Here is a 13,509-nt window from a genome sequence, read left to right as displayed (position 1 = left end):
ACATAATCTCATCTAAAGAATCTAAACATTTTCAATAATTTGGGGAAATTCTGCCTCATAAACTTTTCAATCATATTAGAACAACAGTCAATAACCCAGCAACCCCTATCTCCTAGCAACATCCTGACATTCCACCGTCAAACCAAGATAATAGAACAATTTAAAATGTCTTGAGGAGGGGTAAGGTCATTCCAAATGACCAATAACATAGTGCATAAATCACTTTCCAGCGGAATCTCTGTGATTCCGGACTGTGTAGTACCAGCCCTTACTGAAAATGTATGCAATTTGGGGCACATCTAAATGGTATGACAGGAATATCCAACTTGCCTGCAGCCCTTAATACATAAGTTATTTATCTTTCCTACCTACAATTTAAACAATTATTTTCAAGTTTAGTAAATACTATGTAATGTCTTAATTTGCCTCAGCCCAAACCCTGCTCTTAAGTCCACGTCACAATGCTGCTCCAAGGTCTTCTTTGAGAGCCATTTTATACCCCTAAATCTAGGACACATCACAAACTAGCGTGATCCAGTCAGATCATTGTGTTGTTAATCAATGATCTATGAAACATGGACATATTTTACCCAATTTATAAGAACACCTTAATATAAACAATTTAAAATATATAAATTACCCTATCCAAGAATGTCTCAGGCTGAGCAACATATAGGAGAGTTTCATCCACATTGACAGATAGTTTTTTACTTTTTTTCCCCATGATTTGTCCCAGCAAAATATTCTAATCAGGGTATCACTCTATATTCAGCAGGCCAGTGTTCCCAATGCTACTGCCAACCCCGTTGGACAGAGTTGCCCCATTGTCTCATTTCTCTAGAGTGAATTAGTCAGAAAGATCCTCACTGACTCTCTCTGGCTATCATTTGCCATGTAATGTAGTCTGAACCAAGACAAAAGATATCCTTTTTCTCAGGATTGCAAACATATATAGTCATTCAATCAACTCAAAAGCTATATCTGTGTCCACTAAAAAGTACCACTGCTGGTTCAGTGCAAGCTCAAGTGCACTCCATGAAAACAAACAGCCCCCTGAGTTTCAATATAGTGCTGTTTCCTTTCATAAAACCATATTTTTGTGATGGATTAAATACTCAGTCATCCTATAGATGTGATTTAATAGCGCTGGGGTATAAAAGATGTGGGCCATTTTGGGCTTTTCCATCTTATGAATGAAAATAACATTGGAACTTCTCAGGTCATATGGTAGGAACTCATCCTCTAGCTCTTTCCAACATCAATAAAATATGCCCTACCAATTTCCCAGATTATTGTTTGAAAATTCAGGGGGAGCCATTAGGACTCTGAGTCTTACCATTCTGTAATTGTTTAATAGCTTCTGAAAATTCCTCCACTCTGAACTCCTACTCCAGTGCCTCATGGTCCTTTGCTATAATCCCTGTGTAGTCGACATGTCCAGCAGCAGGTCTATTGTATCAGGGCCCGCCTTCGCAATACAGAGGAGCTATCCATAATATTAATAATAATAATAATAATAATAAACAAGTTTGTAAAGCGCATGGTTACACTAGCTAGTTTGTCCCCACGCTGCGGCAACATAGACCCTGTTCGGGCGGTGAAGTGAAAGAAAGCAAGAAATTAGACCTGAAGGCTTAAAGATAGAAAAAGCCAGGTCTTTCGTTTTTTCAGAAAAACTGTCTCAGAAGACTCCAGCCGGAGCCCCGGGGGGAGTTTATTCCAGTGTTTGGCCGCTAGAAAACGGAAGGAGCAGCCACCCATCCTTACTCTTCTGATGGTCGGAATGCTAAACTGCCCTGTCCCACTTGATCTCAGTTGGCGAATTGGAGAGTGGTGGGTGAGTAGGTCATGCAGATAGCTGGGCCCTTTCCTCTGAAGAATGCGGTGGCTGACACACAGAGCTTTAAAAAGAATTCATTACCTAACCGGAAGCCAGTGAAGGGAAGCAAGGGCCTTGTTAGAGGAAGCTCTCCTGGGTAACATTAGAAAGAAACGAGCCGCTGCATTCTGAATGCATTGGAGTCTTTGCGCACAATTTAATATTTGCTCCCAAATAAAGGGCGTTCCTATAATCCAAGCGTGACGTCACATATTTCTTGTTATCAAAGTTCCTATTTCATCTTCCTCTACACCCATCTACCTATTACCCACCCTACGCTCACTGAGCCATGCAATACATTTCCTATGCTTTATTTGAAAACTCATTCAGGCACATGTACATGGCACCAGCATGAGCACGAGCAGCATTTTCAGTCAAACATGGATTTTCCTACTTCTTTAGTTATAGCCGGTGAAGCATCGTAACATTCTTGTTATCCAACTATTATTGTTCTAATTCATGGAGCTTCCATATCAGTTCTTAGCCTCTCTCTCTTCTTTTTTATCACCTCAGAAATTGTTTGACCTCTAATAACAGTTTTATCTGCTTCCATAGCAGAGGCACTGAGAGAACCGACCCTTTATTTTCTTTAAAGAAATGTAATATGGTGTTCCTTCATTTTTTTAATAATTTCATATCCTTCAATTCCCAAGCATCAATCCTCCACCCCATACTGTCAAATAATTTACAAGCATTGAGAACCCCCCACTACCAATGTGGTCAAGAGTCTGAAATACTCAGAGGAATTAGTTGGTCATCATTAGATTAGCATAGTTGCATTTAGAGTGAAAAAAATAGTCAGTTAGGAAGCAGCCCTGACACTTGATCCAGATCTCTCTACACTCTCATCCATTAAGAAAATTCAGATCTCCATTCATAATCACAACTCTGGCTAGAAAATGCAGCAAAACATAACAATCTTATTTACAATATCCATTTGCAATGTCGGTGAGAAGTAAACCAGCAACAATGTAACCTATTATAATTTATAGTTATGACATTCAGTGTGCCACCTTGGATGTGCAAATTATGTTAATTAAAAATTAAGGAATCTGATTGAAAGAGAGAATTGTTTCGTCTTAGCCCAGTGCAGATTCTCAGATTCTTACAAGATCCATGAATGCAGGCAATCTGAGTGGCTGACCGCAACTGACAATTTTTGTTGCAGTAGCAATTAAATGATGTGAGATAGTGAAGCATGTATCCTGTGCAAAGCATCTGGGCACTCAAAATAGGAGACATCAATTGACTTCAAAGATGATGTAGGGAGCGACTAGAGAAGATATGCAAATCTGCTAGTGGAATCGCAGATCTTGTGAGCTAGCATGCAGGATTGGATTAGGCGTTGTGGAGGATTTGTGGTCGCCGGTCCTTAAATCCTGAAAAGAAATGTTATAAAAGCAAAGTCTACAACTGTGCATGGACAAAGACTGAAGGAAATGGGGTGATGCTTTATGCTTTTGTGGCATTACCAATGTCAGTAAGCTTCTTCGGGTGCTCCACATGCAGGGAATTCTCCTCCTATACAGGCTCTTCTTCTGTGAACCAGGCACTCACTTTCCCTCTCTGAGTCGGTCGCCAGGTTCTTTGTGCTAAGTGGACTCTCAGCTTGTAGGCAAGCTGCCCAGACTTCAAGTGAAGTCCCCTGACCTTTGGTAGACAGGCTGTTGTGCAGACACCTGGCCTAGTCTCTTAGTAGTGCTTTCAGTTCTCTGTCAGGTACTTCATTTCTTGGTCAGTGAAGCATCTTGGAAATGGAGCAAGGAGGGATGGTTTGGGGCCTAATTTTATACTAATTTAAATTTTCAAGACAGACAATATTGAGCCACTATCAAGATTGTCGAACTGGTTTGAGAAGGTTCAATTTCAAATATAATTTTCTGTTTGCGGATCAGAGAGATCCTTTGTGCAAGGAGATAGCTTTCACAGAAGGTAGTGATGATGTTGGCTTCAAGCAGGACTATCCAAAACATGGGCACAATGAAGTCTGAAGACTGTGCACAAGGCTACCATCAGCATTCCTATAGCAAAGAGAAAAGTGCAGGTCCTTCCTAGAAACTTCCTCACCCTGAGTCAGAGAATCTTTGGACACACCCCTTCTCCCCACCAGACAACTAATGGCGGTGCTCAAGAAAAACTATTCAGCAATATCTAGCTAAAGGGTCCTCATAGAATTTATAAGGGTCGGCCTATCTCCATCCTCACTCACTTTAATGCCTAGTTCTCCACTCTTCAGCCAAAGGAATTCAAGTATTACATTTCAATATCAATATATTTTCTTTATTCGGCATTTAAAAAAATACCACAAAAGTACATTAAAACTGTTAAAAATCCTTAAAATACAATTCATTAGCCCGTGGGTAAACAACTGGCGAACAATACATTCAGCACCGCCCTCTTGAGTTCCTTATTCTTACAGAGATCTTAATAAAATTCATTATACAGAACAGAGTGTAGGGATCATTAGCCTTTTGCAAAAACAGTAATGCTACCTTGGCATGTTTAAACTTTGCTTTTTTTAAAAATTCCCACTAAAAACTTGCGCCTGGGTAGCGTATAAAATGAGCATAGCAATACTAAATGGAGGGTATCCTGCAGAGACCTGTTGTCGCAGCCGCAGGTACCCTTCTGCTCAACCGTTAAAGTAAAACCTGGAGGATCAGCCAGTATATGGTGTAAAAGGTTGAGCCTAAAACGAGTCATGTAAAATCTGTCCTGTGCATTGTGTGTGAGGGCAAGATAAGGTTCCATTCCTTCCTCTGTTTTCAATAATCTGTAAGCACCAACTGTGGGTTTTCGTTCTTCTGTGGCAGCCTTACAAGCGGCTGCCCGTTCCTCCAAAAAAATGTAACTCTCAGTTTATCATGGGCAGTGATATCTTCCGGATTGGTAAAGAGATTCTTACAACCAATGCCCTCGAATGTACCTTTTACATATTTTAACCAAGGGATACTCATTCCTTTATCCCTTTAGGCAGTCTGTAATGATTTGTCTGCTTAGATCTGCCTCTGGATTAATCCAGATCTTCAGCCAGGCTATGAGAGGTCTAACCTTTATTTGGTCTTCAATATATGCCCCTCCTAACTCTTCATGTATAATGTGGGCACGGATGCTTTGTGGGGTTTTAAGTACCTTTCTAATATATTTATTTTCCTCTGCCTGTAGCTGTTGAATATTAGCAAAACCCCATACTTCTGACCCATAAACTGCTTTAGCGCAGCTTATCGATCTGTACAAGTTCATGACATGTTCAGGCGACCACCTTCCCAGCCTATGGCCATAATTCATTATTGCCCCAGTTGAGGCCACCAATTTTGAACGGTGTTTTACCACTAGGAGTTTGGAGCTTAACAACCCGTCAAATAACAAGCATAGGTAAGGACTGAACCTGTCCTAGTTTGTGGGTGCCTATCTTGTAGGAGAACTTCTTGCAAGGTTTGACCCCTGTCACCATAACATAAGAATTATCCAGATTTGCAGATAGGTCTAGTGTATTCATAAAGCTGACAAACCCATCGATCAGCCTCTAGAGACCCTTAGGGGTGCGGGCTAACAGCACCGCGTCATCCGCGTAAAGCAGGACGGGGACAGAGCGGGAACCTACTTGGGGGTAATCTACTCCGAGTTTACCTAATTCCCTATCTAAGTTGTTAATGTAGAGGGAGAACAGAAAAGGAGCTAAAATACAGCCCTGCCTGACTCCACTATTACATGGGAAAGGTGATGTTGTGCCTCCTTCCGAGTTGAAACGCACTGAAGCAGAGGTATTCCAGTGCAATGCTTTGAGTATGTTAACTAGGTCGGTGTCTACCCCTAGGCTCATTAACAGGGCCCATAGCTTCTCTCTGTTAACATGATCGAAAGAGGCAGAGTGATCCATGAACCCCAAGTAAACTGCCTCGTTGCTGGCTATAGTATATTTGGCAGCCAGGAGATAGAGGTTCAAACATTGATCCGTAGTTGACCTTCCCTCCCTGAACCTGTATTGTATATCAGTAATAATCTGATGTGTATCAGCCCATTCCGTGAGGCAGTTGAGGACCACTCGACCCAGCACTTTTGCCGTGACATCAATCAGTGATATCGGGCAGTGACATTGGGGGTTGTCCCTATACCCTTTTTTAAAAATTGGGACTATTACTGCTGAAGACCAGGAGCGCGGCAGGCCAGTTTCGGCCGCTGCGTTTAAAACCCTCGCCAGGATAGGGGCCCACAGCTCCACCTGGCTTAGGTAGAGGTCAGGAGGTATGCCATCTGGGCCTGGCGCTTTATTTTTGGATAAGCCATGAATGGCCCCTACTACTTCTTTCAGGGTGAACTCGATCCTTACAACCCACCAGGAGCCCAGCCTGACATCCTCGTTATTTTCGCCAGTATGGTTATACAATTTTTTTAAATGGTTATGCCATTGTTCTGGGAGAATTGTGTTACATATTTCTGGGGAATTTGCATCCTGAAAACATGGTTTATTTATGATTTTCCAGAACTCTGTCAGATCCCTTCTGTCCACTGCCTCCCTTAGGTCCTCCCAGGCTTGCAATTGGAGGCAATATTTCCTGATTTGTAATGCCTTTTTAAATGCAAGCCTACATTGGGCGATATATAACTTATCCCGGGGTAAGGATTTCAGGCTAGATTTCAGGTCTTTATGTGCCCGCAAGCAGTCTTTGTCGAACCATCTAGGGGTGGTATTTGTTCTCACATTCTTGGTGGTCTTTAGTAATCCATCAAGGAGGTGCGCCATATCCTCAAATGCATTTACAACCGCGACACCCTCGATGGAAGGATCAAGACACACCTTAAATGCGTCTCCGCCTTTCACCATTAAAGATTTATAAAAGGTGTCCCCATCTACTTTGGACCATCTAAGTCGCCTCCCCTGGCCCGTTGCCCTCTATATTGCCTACCCCTCTGGAGGTACTTTTGGTGGGCGGACCTCTTAATTCCATCACTAGGGGGTTGTGGTCACTATATATACTCCATTCGATATCTGCCCCTTTAACCCAAACTTTAAATATACTGGAGACCATAATGTAATCAATATAGGAACGACAACATCTACCCTTAAATGTGGGGTTGATCTCCCCTCCGCTTCCCAATTCCACGAGATCAATGGTATGGACCAAATCGTGGCTTTTCAACACCCTATCCAATTCCATCCCCTCAGGGGAATGCAGAAAGTGTGGGCCATCCTCCACCGTGCAGCGGGACCAATCCTTGTGGACAGGTCTCAGGATCGGGCAAAGGTGGTAATTAAAGTCACCAGCTAGAACAAGAAATGGCGTCACCGCCCTCTTCCCTACTACTGACGCAGCATTTAGGCGAGTGTCCAATTCTTGTATTGTGTGGCCTTTCCCATTGGCTCCCACAGCATTATACCAATTGATCAGGGTGATATTTAACCCTTTTGAGTGTAACCCCTGGGCTTGCATGTTATGTGATGGCCAATTCAGGTTAGTCCACTCTCCTTCTACCTGCAAATCCACGTATATGGTCAGCTCCCCCATGGCTATCCCCCATGCTGACTTCTGAGCAGGCACTGAAAAACATTTGAACCCCGACAGATAGAAAGGGTTGCAATCAATCACCCAGGTTTCCTGCAAACATATTACATGAACCCTGGTGATATATTGCTTCCATTCCTGGTCATCAAATTTTGCTGCGAGTCCTGCAATATTCCAGGATAGCAACTTTAACCCCTCCTGCTTTTTAGTCATCCTTACAAGGGGTATATAAAGGTTGTTGTTTGCTATCCTATCACTCATCAGAGCTTCCTTGGGCTCAGGTAAGGAATGTAATTTCAGTTGCTGGGGGCATGACAGGATGCTATCCAGCCCCTTTAATTCTATTTCAGCAACAGGGCTGACTTGTGGACCCTCTATGGTCCCAGCCATCATCTCAACAACTACCTGTAGTGAATCGGTCTGGGCAATAATTGTAGCTTGTGCTTTATCTTGTACAGGTCTCTTTTCCCTACCGTGTCTCTCCCGTCGGATTGTGTCCTTCCCTAGTCAGTCCAACTCTTCCAAAGACATCAAGGGATCAAATCTTTTCTGCAGGTATGACGCTCCTTAGTTCATAAGGGGAGCATATAGAGGTCTGCGACTACACCCAACCAAGTTCCACTCCTTTCTACTTTGGCCGACCTGGTCCAACCCCGGATTATGAGTTCCCCTAGGGTAGAAGGAACTTAAGGGCATAGATCTAATGTTACCCCACCTTAATATTTGAATAAACAACTCGCTGATTCCTAGAGTTTACCACCACACAATCCCCGGCGGTATCCTTGGATCTAATCCCCACCCAGTTCACCCTACGCACCAACAAAATTTCCCCCTGTTCGTTACCGACTAGAGGCCTATGTTTATTCAGCCAGGAGATGATTTTGTTTTTAAGCTCGTCATGGGCCTCTGTCTGATCTGGCCTCAGCTCCGGGACCCCTGTTAGAATAATTACATATGGGGCTGCGGCTGGGGGTAAGTTAATACATGGTAGAGGGTTAGTGAGTGCCCTGGGGGGTGGTCTTTCTACTTGGCGCCGAATCTGGGGTACTGGTGAAGGTTGTCTATGAACAATAGCTTGATGAGTGACTTTTGACACCCCCGGAGTAACCTCACCTGTGGTAGTGGGATGACCCTGGGAGCCTGACCCAAGTATGAGCTCTGTGTGTCTGGGGGGATGGGGGGCATGTGGCAGTGGTAGTTTGTCCTTTTGAGGGGCTGCTCGCTAATAGTATAGCCGGACTTATGGTGATAGACTCCCCTACTGTGGTGTTGCATGGAGGGGACGGGGTAATACCACTACTCAGCCCCTTTGTTTTTAGTTACTATCTGGTCCAGCCTACCAAGAATTAATTTTGTCTGAGTGTTAATGAGGTGCTCCAGGTGATTCTGGAGGTCAGTTACAATTTGGCCTACCCATGTTGGGGGCGCTTGTGTATATAACTCGACTCCTCCATGGGCCCTTACCTCTGTACAGGAATTTTCAAGCAGAGCCTCAGTAGATTTACCCTTCTTCTGCCTTATTTTTTTACTGCTGTTCTTCTTTTTCTTTCCCTTTTGTGACATCTCCCCCCTTGTGAATGTCTTGTGTTCGTTTGTGGTCCCCCCTGAACACAGGGAACGTCAGTTACCTCAGGGTCTGACAGAGAGTGTGGTGGAATTACTGGGACTTCTATATCACAATCCTGTTGTGAGGTTGTTAGGTCGATATGGGGCGTTAATGAGAGATCTCTCTCTGTGCGTTCAATTTTGTTTGCCACTTCCCCTAAAGCTTTGCGCAACATTCTATCTATTGCTGTTGGTTTGTCAAGTGTAGGGGGAGGGATACCTTTTGTTTTACTGACCTGACAAAGGTCAGGTGAAATGCGCAGAGTGTGCCTAGCGGACCTAGTTTGAACCGTACTGGCCATTGTTTATAAGGTCTGCTGGAGTGTGGACCTATAACAGTTACTTTTGGGTAAACACACAGTACTAATACAATGCCCACGAACGAGGCCAGTCCCTACCGCCCTTGTTATTCAAGCACAACAAAGCATCGACATCCCCTAGCCGAAAAACCCCAAAGCGAACTCAAATAGGCCCCTCAATACAAATATCAAGTGCCTCACTTGTCACTAACTTCGACTGTGTGGTCCAGATTTTATATCACGGTCCGTTTCCAGGTTGTTAGGAAGGGGGCCCAGCCCAGCCTCTACCGGCCCCAGATGGCCACAGACGGTCCCGCCCTTGTCCCGGGCTTCTCCCGGGCTACTCCCGCGCGCGTCCCGCGGGACGAAGATCCAAACGGTCCTTTATGCGCCTCCTGGTGCTTACGGATGGCGTTTGCGGCGTCCCTGCCGCAATCAGGGTTGCTGGGAGATGTAGTCCCAGTGTGGCAGAGCCAAGCCCGGCCAAGCAAGCGGCGGAGCAAAGCCCGGCCCGGAATTCACCCCCAGGCAGGAAGCAGGATGCAGGTCTCGCAGGGTGGGACTCAGCGGAGCCAAGCCCGGCCAAGCAAAGGAGCGGAGCAAAGCCCGGCCCGCAGATTCAGCCCAAACAGGATACAGGTCTCACAAGGGACTCGGCCCCAAACGGTCCTTTATGCGCCTCCTGGCGCTTACGGATGGCGTTTGCCGCGTCCTTGCCGCAATCAGGGTTGCTGGGAGATGTAGTCCCAGTGTGGCGGAGCCAAGCCCGGCAAAGCAAGCAGTGGAGCAAAGCCCGGCCCGGAATTCACCCCCAGGCAGGAAGCAGGATGCAGGTCTCGTAGGGGGGGACTCAGCGGAGCCAAGCCCGGCGAAGCAAAGGAGCGGAGCAAAGCCCGGCCCGCAGATTCAGCCCAAACAGGATACAGGATACAAATTCCAGAAGTAATACATTTACACTCTCTAGGCAAACTATATCCACACTCCGTCTTGTATCATGCTAAGCTGGAGGCCATCTCTAATGGAACGCACTGGTGCCAGCAATCATATCTTTACTACACACTGTGTCTTGCTACCAAATGTGTGACGTGTATCTACCATGCATGCATACATACTCACTCAAGAGTCTGTGTTTTACATTTCAAAGGAACTGTACATGAATAGGGCCTGTAACCCACACACCCTCCTGAAATAAAAAATGGGGTCTGCTGAGGAGTCTTAATCTACAAACTATAATACGCTGCCACCAGCTCTTTATTTCAACAACCCAGGATATTGACAGCAATCCCATGTCGGGTGCTACCCCGGTCATTGAACAGGTTCTGGACCTTATTGTTAGCATGGAAAGACCTAGACATCAATTCACACACTAGATTAGCATGTGAGCTGGGCATACGAAAATGCATTTTTCCGGTCGCAAACAGCCTGATTCGAAGAATCGGGCTGTTTGCCAGCAGAAAATTGCTTGATACATCATGCTCAGAATGCTGTCTGAGGTGATACCATACTGCTACTCGACTCAAGCTCTTTAGCTACTTAAGACACCCGAAGGCCCAAAACTGAGGTGGGGGCTGTGCCTCAAATTAGCATATGCCTGATCGTATCACAGAAGGTGAGCGCTGAAGTAATTTTTGGTTTTCAAATACTCTTATATTGAGAACAATCATCAGCATGTGATACAGTAATATTGGCACATATGACGAGTTAGCTACAACAAATCAAAGATATAGCAATTAAAGATATAAGTATATGAAGCTATAAGTATATGTTAGGTTCTTACAGCAGAGTAAAGCCGGAGCACAGAAGTAATTATTTAAAATTGGCCTCTGTCACAGTTTCAGGCTGATTGATTTCATAAGTAGTTGAAGAGGTAAAGCAGCATTGTTGTTATGTGTCAAGTAAGCAGCAAAACATACCACAATACCATAACACAAAGCAGCATAACATCACAACTGAAACTCAACAAGGCACAGCACAGCAAAACAGCCAAAACAATCAGCAACACCACAATCACAGTGCAGCACAGCTAGAACACAATTCAGTAATGCAGCACAAAAACAGCAGAGCACACAACCACAACCAAATGGAACAAATAAAATAGGCACATGCCTTCTTGTCACACGTTTCCACCTCTTAAAATCTGATTTCATAGAGTTGCAAAAGGTGTTTGCACACAGCACTGTCTTACTTACCCCTAAATGTAATAGTTTCAGTCGAAACTGCAGCTATGGCTGCCATAAACAAAGGGCGGTGGGGCGGGTGGTGTCGCCATACATAACCCCCAGAGGATATTTTAAAAATATAAAACGTACCTTTTTCCACTGCGGCTGGCCGCCTCCAGCGTCGCATTCGCCACATCTCCACTTCATGGGTCCCAGCAACCCCTGGGACCCAAACTTCCATCCAGAGCAGAGCTGGGATTGGTCTGAGAAGGCAGGGAAGACGCACTGCTCAGACCAGGGAGTCTGTGGGAGTGATTTGGTCGGCCTGAGAGAGCTGGCCAAAACAAACATGCCCCCTTAGGAACAGGGCTCGAGTCGGGGTGCCACGCAGGTGGACGGCCTCACCCCACTTATTTTACCGGGAGCTCAATAACTGGAGCAAATGAAGCCACACATTCACTCTTCGGCCTCCTTTCGTGACGTCACTTCCTGTCGTGGTCAGCATCCTCACACTTTTTTTTCGGACTTATGCCGTGCTTAGGGAGTGGAGTGCACGTAGCACTCCTCCTACACCCTATCATGCCTTAGCCTCGTCCCTCCCAACACCGCTAGCAGAGCCGGCAAATGTAAAATAAAACGATGCTCTTGCATCGTTTTATTTTACGTTTGCTGTCTCGGAGCGGCACCATTGTGGAGGAGCCACCACTGCAAAACTGATCTTCCTTCCTGTCCGTAGTGTGCCCTTTATGTGGTCCTGCGCAGGCCTTAAAAAGGCACTTTCAGATCTCATACAATGGAATCCTTTCTAACACTGTAACACAACTTTGACAGACAGTACATTTCGGCTACTTTTCTATCTGAGTGTGATCTTCAAACACCCAAGGCCTCTGCCAAATACACTGTGAGAGACACCACCGACTGCAGCGCAACGCACATTTGCTTTGCTTTTTGATGCTGCAGCTAAAATTGTTGTGTCCCAAACGCAGGCAATAATGTTCATTTAACCATAATCTGTGACTGGAATATATTAATTTAGTAAAATAAATGATGCTGTTACGAATGCAGCCAGCCTGTGCTGCTGACTGCAGGACTAATTAACTGTGGCTAAAGAATTAACAGCAGCGTCTGCTGAAAGGCAGTGTTTTCCACCTTGCTGCAGCGGGGCAGCGTGCTGTACTGTAGCGGTACCTTCTGAAAACGTGTACTGGAAACACGCGAAGGACACACGGCGAGATATATGGCACGCTGCTCCTAATGCTGACAGAAGTGTGGCTCATTCAGGCAAAGCAAAATAACCGCTTGGGGAAGGAACATGAGTGCGCCGCTTCACTAGATAATATTGGAGTCAAGCGTTGTAATTTCTTTCCAATTATGCTCTTAGTACCATGATGTCACAGCATACATTTTCCCTTTTACACGCAGCTCATGCTGCTGTGATGACAGCCCTTAAAACACTGAGTGATCGTGGGCCGTCAGCTCTGCATTAGTTTTACATGCTGCCTTTATTGCTACTCCAATAAATGCCATTTCTCCAAGGTGGCATTTGCAAATGAGCTCATTTCTCTGCAGTTACATAATTGGGCTGCTCTATTTTCTGGCGAGCGGGAGGATGGCTCACGGGCGCTTTGGTAACGTGGTCCTCTCCTGCAAAAACAGTGCCCCCCTCCATCTCCAGTGGTAGAGAGCAGTGAAGCAAGTTACCACGGTAATACTTTGTGTATGCGCGCTGACTCACACTTGTGCCAGTGCTTAATATGAGCCTGTGGTTTCCGGGTGTCAGCACCAGCACTTAATTGTCAACACTGGCACATATGACAGTCTGCCACATTGTGGCGCTGTTTGTCTAATTTAGAGATAAGCACAACAAATGTTGTTTATTAATTCAATATACAATAATAATGACTAATACCTGCTACCCAAGCCACTCTTACAGCTTTTGGGACCTGGTATGGTCTGAACTGTCACACTTGTAGGGGCGTGGAGATTATTATTGCAGCCGTGATCAGTGGCGCAAGCTGCAGTGGCCTCCTGATGAGGGCCTTGACACTTTTTCGTTTTAATAA

The sequence above is a fragment of the Lissotriton helveticus genome, chromosome 2_1, assembly GCF_964261635.1.
Source record: "Lissotriton helveticus chromosome 2_1, aLisHel1.1, whole genome shotgun sequence".
Taxonomy (NCBI): Eukaryota; Metazoa; Chordata; class Amphibia; order Caudata; family Salamandridae; genus Lissotriton; species Lissotriton helveticus.
The sequence above is the reverse complement of the archived record's forward strand: the minus strand, read 5'-3'. Positions refer to the sequence as shown.